At 30.6% G+C, this 10,505-nt stretch overlaps 1 long non-coding RNA gene across 1 annotated transcript; it reads left to right on the top strand.

The window, feature by feature from the left end:
* The first annotated feature begins 5,106 nt into the window (after positions 1-5,106).
* LOC139430891 (uncharacterized) lies at positions 5,107-9,360 on the top strand. The gene is made up of 2 exons (XR_011641255.1): positions 5,107-5,310; positions 5,363-9,360. It is a non-coding gene; the product is annotated as an uncharacterized lncRNA (long non-coding RNA).
* Positions 9,361-10,505: the final 1,145 nt, after the last annotated feature.

The raw sequence follows: 10,505 nt of genomic DNA, 5'->3' as shown, positions 1-10,505 counted from the left end.
AGTTCGAACTTTCAACTTTTAATTTTGACATATTTGTCAACTTCATAAAAATTCCTTTAAAATAAGTCCAAACTCGACATATTTAAGTTTAATATTAATGGAAATACAATCATTTCCGGTTTGAAACGTCAACGTCAATTTTGACATATTTGTCATCTTCATTAAAATAACTTTAAAAAGAGTCCAGATAAGTGCGTCATCTCACTTATCTCAAAAAACAAAAAAGTTTGAATAAAAATCGTTAAACCCGAACTTAGCAACAATGAAGATAACAATTTAATTTTTAAATATTAATACCAACCTTAATTTTTGATTTTTTTTAATTGTATTTTTGCTTTTGTGACAAATATTAAGACATTTTATAACAATTAAGAATATGTCAAAATGACATTGACATTTCAAATTGGAAGTTGTTTATATCTCGAGTAATATTGGAATTAAACGTATCATGTTTGGGCTCTTTTTAAAGGATTTTTCACGACGATTACAAATATGTCAAAATTGACGTTAACATTTGTAACCGAACGTTGACCATAACTTCATTAATACTGAAGATAAATATGTCGTGTTTGTACTCATTTTAAAGGATTTTTAATGAAGATTACAAATATGTCAATATTGAGGTTGACATTTTAAATCTGAAGTTAATTATCATATAATAGACAAATGACAACTTCATGGTGTTTTCTTATGATGTATTCTTTATTAAAAAAAACATTAAAATGAGTTCAAACATTATGTTGCTAGATATCACTATGTTGTATATTTTTATTGCAGACCTACAACTAGAATCATTGGGCTTTAGCCGCACATCTCTAAAGACGGCTAAACCCGAATGTTTCTAATTCTATAGCTAGTGTTCGGAATTCGAGGTACTTGACGATCTCGGATATCTAGATTCATGTTATTAGTTAAATTTTGTTAATAAACAATTTTTAAATTTTATTCAAAAATGTTCTGGTGTAAGGGTACTAAAATTTTACGTCATCGTAAAGAGAAAACAATTCTCTATCAAATGAGCCTAACGAAAGGATACATGGCCATTTAAAAAACTTCAAGTGTTATTCGTTACTCATTTGTTTTCTGAAATAAAAACAATTGAATGCTGTCTTATTATGGTAAATAAAATATTAAACAACTTTTGTATAAAATGTTTTTTTATAAAGTTGATACTTATACAAATTTTTCCAAAAACGACTAATTTTTGAGAAAAAAAATAAAGCAAACACTGCTTGTTAAACAACGGGTTTGTCGATCAAAAGTTGGAATGAATTTTTAATGAAAAAATCTTGGTAGGCTTTGCAATCTTTGTCAGAAATGTTTTGACGTTTAATTGTCAGTGTTTTTCGTACTATTATTATTGTTTTTCAAATTAATTTTTAAGTAAAGTTCTATCGCATTTACGCTCGTTCACTTGACGTTTCAAAATTTTAAATAAAACAATAATAGTAGTAAGAAAACCACTGACATTTAAACGTCAAAAATATTTATGACAAAAATTGCAAAGCCTACTAAGATTTTTTCATTAAAAATTCATTCCAACTTTCGATTAACAACCCTACAGCTGAACAGTTAGTGTTTACTTAATTATTTTTTTTCTCGGAAATTATTAAGTTTTAGAAGAACATCAGAGAGACAAAAAAGGTTTAGAATAGTTTTATCTAACTGAAATTTTTCCAATGTATTTATCATTTTCATAAAAGAAATTTAGGTATAAATTGAACGGGGCTGGTTACGTTGAGTAGTTTAGTAGGGTAGGTTGAAAGTACAAATAGGGTCAAAACGTACCGTATTATGAGTTAAACATATTCCCCAAATTTCATTTTTCTAGCGTTTATGGTTTTTGAGAAAAAAAAATTAAACCAAAATTTTCCGCCATTTTTGGAGGGATGTAGCTCCTTAGGGGAGCCGAAGTCGCCCATGGTTCATATATCAAAGTACCTTTAAAATTCACTAAAGAACCACCCTTGAAGTTTGTTGCAGTCATTCAGATACACCTGTATACCAAAATATATTATATACTATATTCCATACATAATGGGCACCTGTATATTATATTATACTTTTCCTCCAATGATGTCACGTTTTCTACCTCACCCCGTCAACGTCAATTTGTTCGAGTTGGATAACCTTATAACCAATACTCAACGGACCTTGCTGTATTAGGTTACCCAACTCCATATGAACGCTGTTGTTATGAACTTATCCCCCCGCAAAAGCCTTTCTGTGACGTCATTGGAAGAGTTGACATTTCTATGTTTTTAATTATACAGTGTATTTCACTTAAGAAGCAATATACAAAAATATAAAAATGTAAAATAAAAAGATATAAAATAAAATAAAGAAAATATTAAAATATAAAGCGAAATATTAACGGTTAAAATGTTATTATTTTTAGGTTATCCAACTTGATAGGATTTGACTCGGTTATCATGGTGATTATGATAAAAATATTGCAGTTGCTTTTGCTTGTTAAAATTGACGTTGAATTTAAGTTTTTTTTAATGAAAAACACATAATTAATTGGAATGAAAGGTTGTATTTAATACAAAATGGGTAAATGGATGAAATTATAAGCAAGGTAAGTGGATTAAATCAAAAAAAAAAATTTTTAGATCAGTTAAAATGTACAAGAATTTAGGGTTAAATAACAACTAAAACTAGAACTAACACTAGACCTAGAACTAGGAAGTTTTAGGTTTAGCCTGGCGTCTTAGACAAGAACTTAGAAAAGTCTGAAGACGCACGGCTAAACCCGAATATTTCTAGTTCTAGGTCTAGTGTTAGTTCTAGTTTTACACTAGCACTATCACTAGAACTAACACAAGACCTAGAACTAGAATCATTCGGGTTTAGCCATCTTGAGAGACGTGGGACTAAATCTGAATGTTTCTAGGTCTCGGTCTAGTGTTAGTTCTAGTGGCAGTGGTAGGTAGCACTCGTGAGCATAAGATATTACCCTTGTTTATAGATATACATAGTTATCCAACCGGTAGAGTTGGGTTGTTCCATAGACAAAAAAAAAGAATATAGGTTGCGCTTGTTCCTGCGCGTACGAAATAAAACTTAAGAGTTTTGGTCGCGGCCATTTTTATCCAATGTGACTGCAACAGGAATATATTAACCATTGAGATACATATAATTTACTAGAGTACGTGCTCACGATATTCGCTTGGTCGAGAAAACGGTCCGATTTGCCAGCATGTTCCCCCACCCTATAACGGCAAGAAATACAAATAGTACTAACTAATGGATATAATTCAGCATGAAGTTATTCAATATTTACTAAGTAATTCAAATAATGTTATTCAATAATGATGCAAAATACTAAATAATACATATTTAAGTTATTATAGTTAGGAAAAAAAAAAAATAAATATTACGTATGTTACGTTGAAGCTTTTTGCCGTTATGGGGTGGAGGAGGCCGGCTCGTTTTCTAGCTCAAAGCACGCACTCCAGTACACATAGTATATCTCGATATTAGCATATTACCGTCTTTCTCTATTTAGCAAAGCAGTTGAAGAGCTCTGTGAACCTGGAACCCGAGTTTACGATATTTTGGTTTTATTAGTACCATTCGATAGAGAATCGTTTGTACTCGTTTGTACCACCTTTACTTTCGTTTGTACCTCAGGACTTAAAGTGAGAAAAAAATTTTGAATAATTGTCGGTACCTCACTTTTTGATTTTCTAATTTTATTAATACCTTTCGGTAGAGAATCGTTTGTACCTGTTTGTACCACTTTCGATTTCGTTTGTACCTCAACCGGTTCCAAAATACAGCTATTTTTTGGTTTTTGAGAATACCGCTGAAAGTGTGTATCTCGGTTATTAACACAGATATCGCAAAACGGTCGATGGAATTCGATAGAGAATCGTTTGTACCACTTTTGTTTTCGTTTGTACCTCAACCAGTTCCAAAATACAGCTATTTTTTGGTTTTTGAGAATACCGCTGAAAGTGTGTATCTCCGTTATTAATACAGATATCGCAAAACGGTCGATGGAATTCGATAGAGAATCGTTTGTACCACTTTTGTTTTCGTTTGTACCTCAACCGGTTCCAAAATACAGCGATTTTTTGATTTTTGACAATACCGCTGAAAGTGTGTATCTCCGTTATTAATACAGATATTGCAAAACTGTTGATGGAATTCGATAGAGAATCGTTTGTACCGCATTCAATTTCGTTTATAACCCAACAGTTTCCAAAATTTTTTAATATCTTAGGGGAAGCCCTGGGTCTCGGTGTTCCTATACTTTTCAAGTACATAAAACGAAATTGACGTTTGGGTCGTAACCGTTCTCAACTCTAGCCGATGTGGTCTGGTATGCACCGTTTAATGTTTTGATGATTTATATCGACTGGACTTATCCATACAAACACGTGTTGTACCCAAGTCAACATATTAGCAGGTATTTTCGCTTTTCTTTTCAATTTTTGTCACATTCGTCATTAATTATATCATCTTCGTCGATAATCTTCACTGTGAAACGTTATTAAGGTTAATTCTTAGATGTGCTATGATAGGTCGTATTTTTAATACTTCTTTGCAAACAAGTCTGTTTATCCGGATATTATTTTTTTTTATTCTACTCTCGTCTTTTTTATTATACTGTTTGATTAAACGCTTTGTTGATTAATTTTGGGTTTCGGGTGTCGGAAGAAGTTTAAAAATGCCGCGTGTAGCTTAATTTTCTGTTGAAATTATTTTTAATTGCCGGTGGAAACAACACCGTATCTCGTCCACGGTATTGCATTAGAATTGATATTGCTCACCTTATCAAGCGGTATTTAATAACGGAGATACACACTTTCAGCGGCATTCTCAAAAATTAAAAAAATCGCTGTATTTTGGAATCGGTTAAGGTAGAAACGAAAACAAAAGTGGTACAAACGGGTACAAACGATTCTCTATCGAATTCCATCGACAGTTTTGCGATATCTGTATTAATAACCGACATACACACTTTCAGCGGTAATCTCAAAAATAAAAAAATCGCTGTATTTTGGAACCGGTTGAGGTACAAACGAAATCGAAAGTGGTACAAACAGGTACAAACGATTCTCTACCGAAAGGTATTAATAAAATTAGAAAATCAAAAAGTGAGGTACCGACAATTTTTCAAAATTTTTTTCTCTCTTTAAGTCCTGAGGTACAAACGAAAGTCAAGGTTGTACAAACGAGTACAAACGATTCTCTATCGAATAGTGGTAATAAAATGAAAATATTGTAAACTCAGGTTCCAGGTTCACAGAGCTCAGTTGAAGCAGGTCCGTAATAGGAATTTGTAAATTAATTTCCAAGGTAATATTCACACTATTTTAGCACTTAGAAATTGGAAGTATTTTTGTTCTAGGATCATTTTGTAATAGTAAAACAAAGAAATGATTAGTTTCGGTAAGCAATGGCGGTCAAAGTATTAAATAACATATGAAAATAATAAAAATACCTTTTATTTCATACAATTTTTATTGATGGCTAAATAATATAAGTTTGTTCAACTTCTGCCTTACAGGAGGACCCAACATTTTTTCATTGTACAATTTGGCTAAATTGTACAATCGAATTTTGACGTAGGATTTTATAATTATTTTAATTAAAAAATATAGATGTTCGTCCAATATATCATTTTCCATAAAATGATTTTTTAATGTAGGAAATAAATTATTAATATTTCCTGATGTTTTTTCAAATATAGTTTGTGTTACATTGTTTATAATGTTTTTATCGCTTGGAATTTTATTTTCCGTTAAGAACATTAATTTTCTAATTAATGTTTCTGTGTTCATACACAAATCGACAACCCCTCTCGATGATATTATCAATCCACCTGAAATTATGAACAATATAATTAGTACTGTTTCAATAGAAGGAATTTATAATTTACCCTTATTTTTTAATAATACAAATTTATAATTTTGGTTGCTGGCCTGGTTATCGTCATTATGTAGAACATTTAAACATGTATTGCAATGTACAATTTGGTCATCGTTATTACTTATTACATAACCACATATGTTATGTTCTTGCAATAAATTAATATCGATTTCTTTATATCGATTAGTATTACATGTTACAATATTATATTTAGCGAGGGATGATGGAATGCTTAATACCACTGTCGTACCCAGTACCTTTGCATTACCTCCTTCTAAATTTGGAATATTGCCATTCAATAACAGTTTTTTAAAGAAATAATAAAATTCTTGACAGGAAGGATTATTATTCCACCCATTTCTTGTCCTACCAAAAACACAAAAAGCAATATTAAGCTAGTTATTAGTACATATATAGTTACTTAGCTTACCTTATACAACAGAAAAACAATTCCAAATGGTCTTGACTACACTTGTATGTCAGCAGGTAAGGAATTTTATTTGTTTTTACAAATTCGTCGTATATGCCAATAATTGAACTTATTGTTATTAGCATACCAATTATGGGAGTTTTTTTTCGCGAGGCGTATAAATAGTTTCCCGAGTTATCTCTTAATAACAATAATTCATTTTGGACACATAACAAATATGGCCTCCAATAAAATTCGTTTCCCTGTCGAAGGGGAGATTTAAAATTTTTACCAAACGGGTTAATTGAATTTAATACGTCAAACACATTATTAATTCTTTTTAAAAAGTTGATAGTTGCTTGACTATCTTTAAAATCATCCAACATCAAACAGTTTTTTAGAAATTCTAAGGCTTTAGCAACACTGTTACTAAATACTTGTGCAGCCAAATTGACCTAAAAAAAATTTCAAAAATTAGTTAAAAAACATTTTCTAAATTCTACTGCATATTATTTACCTTCATTTTTTGGTTTTCCCAGTTTATATGGTTCTTTTTCAATTTTGCGGCTATTTTTAAACCTTCTTCTTCTTGCAATTTTTGCAGCTTTACAATATAATCCCATCTTACCATTTCATTTCTGCCATCCACTATAATATTTAATGTTTCTTTATATTTAATGTTTAATGGTTTCTTAGTAACTTTAGCATATGTGCTGCATCAAATATGGCATAAACGTTTTCTTTTGTTGTGGGATGACTAAAACATGATCTAATATTTCGTAAATCTGACCAGTCACACCCTAACTCTTTAAACATTGCAAAATTGGTATTTGGTCCATCACATGTAATTGATGGAACTATGACGCCCACTTCATTTAATCTTATTAAAGCTTCTTTAACAAGGTTAGCTTTTTCTTGTCCGTTTAAGGATTTTATAAAAAAATATCCTATTGGTAATTTCCATTTTTGTGTGAAGCTAACCACCATAAAAACTAACGCCTCTGATGCTGGTTCACGGTCATCATCTTCACTTGGTATACCGAAATCCATGTAACCAAATCCATTGATGTCTATTTTTTCTTAATTGCAATTTCATCAAACATTAAAGAACATATGGTTTTAAAGCCTTTTGATTCTTGTTGTTGTATTCGTTATTTCTTTCCATTTTAAAGCATTAAATAAAATAACTCTCTATGAAGACATTGTTATTTTATTTAACTTTTGATTCTTGTTGCTTAGTAATAGCATTCAATGTATTTAATGAAATTTGCTAAAAACCAGGTTCACAATTAACTGCTGTGTACTATTTTCTAATTGTAGCTTGATGTGGCAATGTTAATTTAAATTCTTTACGAACGTATTCATATGCTCTACTTGAAAAAAAATTTAGTGTCATTGCAAATTTTCGCAGATCAGGGGGATACAATTCTCTCGTAATAGCGCCCCGTTGGCTGTTTTTTATGTAGCGTAAAATTAAACTTTTCGGTACACCATCCAATGACCTTTCCAAATACTCAACGGCTGTTGTTGAAACAAGATTGACATTGCGTAATTTTACAATTACCTGTTTTAGTGACTGAATCTGTTGTCTAAGGCTTTTAATGACTTTTTTCGGCAAGCTAATTTCTGATCCTTTTTAGCAATTTTTTTTACCTATTCTATGTTTTACGCTGCGAAATTTTTCTAAAGAAGAACTAAAACATTAGGGAACAAATTAAAATAAATAAAAATTTTAATAAAAAAAGTAAAATTAAATCAAAATTGACTGTATACCTGTAACTGTGAATACTTTGGATAAATTTCACACGCTTTCTTCTTGTTCCACTAGATGTTCCGCTTCCAGATGAATCCAATTGCCTAAAATGTTAAAAGCATATGATAATTAGAATTAAATTTTAGAAAAAATCAATATTACTAACCGTTTAGAACCTCTTCGACTACCATCTCCACTTCTATAATTAATTAATAGTTGTATTATAAAAGATACACTATATTGCAAAGTTTATTCATATAAAAACGGACTTACGAACTACTCATCTCCGGCAGTGTAGAATCTTCCATTCTTTGATCCGACTCAGGAATATTAAGGGAAGGTAGAGCATTAGGACCTAAACATTTTTTTCCACCTTTTACAATGAAATCTTCTTCAGTGAAATGTGTTGAACAAATGCGTAATGAATTTTTCCATGTCAAATGTTCCATTCTAATAAGCAATAAATATTTCTTAAACATTTCGCCTTCAGGTAATCTACATCATAAAATTTTATATATTTTTATATTTATTTCTTTTTACCTACAACTGCTTGGATAAGTCATCATTACCACACTCGTTTGAGGTGATTTGAGTTACGTAATGAAGTTCATTACCGCACTGGTTTCATTACGTAACGCATTTTTAGCCTAATCAGAACAGACTTAATTTATTGAAACGAGCAACAATACAAAAGAAAAAGTGCTATCTACTTACAGAGAAACAATACTATTTATTATAAACATTAATTGTTATGTTTTTACATTTCAAAACACTTATTCCAGATGAGTAAACATGTTGAAACTGACAATTCAAAATTGACAACAATCATTTAAAAATATTTTTATAAATGTCAAATAGACTTTTTTAAAGAAATTGATTTTTTAGTAATTTTTAGCAGTCGTAGATAAAATGCTGTATATCACACGTGGGCCAGAGCATAATTACAGTACTCGTGTGATTACACGACTCGGTCTATGCCCTCTTCGTGCAATTCTCCACACTCGTACAGTAATTATGTTTCTAGCCCACTTGTAATATAAATAGCTATTATATTTAAACAATTTTATATTATTACCTGTGAAATGATATTTCACTCTCTGGAGGAAGTAACCTCTGAACATTTTTACAATTTGGCACACAACAAGCCATACTGTAAAATAAAATTAAAATAATTAAACAAAAACAATAAATGTTTATACATACACTATTATTATGGGAACTAGTGAAAAATGTTTTATTTACCTTTGTAAATTAACACGTTTTAACGAATTTAAATCTATTTAAAACCCAAAAGCTATACAACTAAACTTAAAAACTATACTAAGGAAACACTAACTAACGCAAAAACCTAACAACTATAAAAATAAACTATGTAGGTACTAAAAAACACTAAGAAAAATAATAAGAACACTAAGAAAAATAAGAAGACGCTAAGACAATGAAACAATCAAAGAAATTGTATATATAGAAGCCGCATCGCCTATGTTCGCCCGTATACCGGTTTGAAGCCAACGCAAGAGCATTTGTTTGGAAACAAAATTGACCTTGGTCCTAGCGACAGTGGCGTGTATGATTTAGATGAAATTGGCCAGACTTTATCCAGTGGCGTATCCAAAGAGCATCCTAATTTCTTATATAAAATTACAATCACAAATTAATTGCTAAACTAACTACCAATTGAAAAACTATTGCCGTAATATTTTTATAAATTGTAGAATGAATTTTTTTCTATATCTTTGTCAAGTTTTAATAAGATTTTGAAGTATTAAACACAATAAATATAATCTTGTATCTTTTAAATTAGTCAGAGGACCTAGAAACAATGTAGTGTGCCATGCATGTGCCATGCACTGCATGGCACACTACCACAGAATAACCAGAAATGACAGTGAGCCCGTCTAGACAAAATGGGGCCTTGTGAATCGCCATTTTATTGGAGTTTATTTTGAGCTAATATCACATCGGTTTATTATTTACTAATAAAAGTTTGACATATTGACTCCAACCTAAAGTCTATTTATGATATATACATAAGTTTATCTACAACTATTGAATTATCTATTCGTTATACAATTGATTTTTGACGGGTAATGACACTCATTACCCATGACAGACAAAGTGTTGAATAATGAGGCCATTATTCCACACTTCTAACACTGCCTACTAATCAAAAAATAAAATATTAACAGAAATGACAGCTTTCTTATATTGAGGTTATGTCTGAAATGTCTATCAAGTTTATTTTTTTTTCGTTTTTTTGATTTTTTTTTCAAAATTAAATAGTTGTAGATAAAGTATAGTATTCAACTTGCGTATAATGGATGTTACCCACTCAGATTACAACACTCGCTCGCTTCGCTCGCTCGTGTTGCAACTTCTTCTTCGTGGGTAACAGCCGCCATTATACGCTTGTTGAATAATATACTATTATATAAGTACGTGTATCTCAAATAATTAAAT

This window comes from Onthophagus taurus, chromosome 1 (genome assembly GCF_036711975.1).
Source record: "Onthophagus taurus isolate NC chromosome 1, IU_Otau_3.0, whole genome shotgun sequence".
NCBI classification, from domain to species: domain Eukaryota; kingdom Metazoa; phylum Arthropoda; class Insecta; order Coleoptera; family Scarabaeidae; genus Onthophagus; species Onthophagus taurus.
The sequence above is the reverse complement of the archived record's forward strand: the minus strand, read 5'-3'. Positions and strand labels throughout refer to the sequence as shown.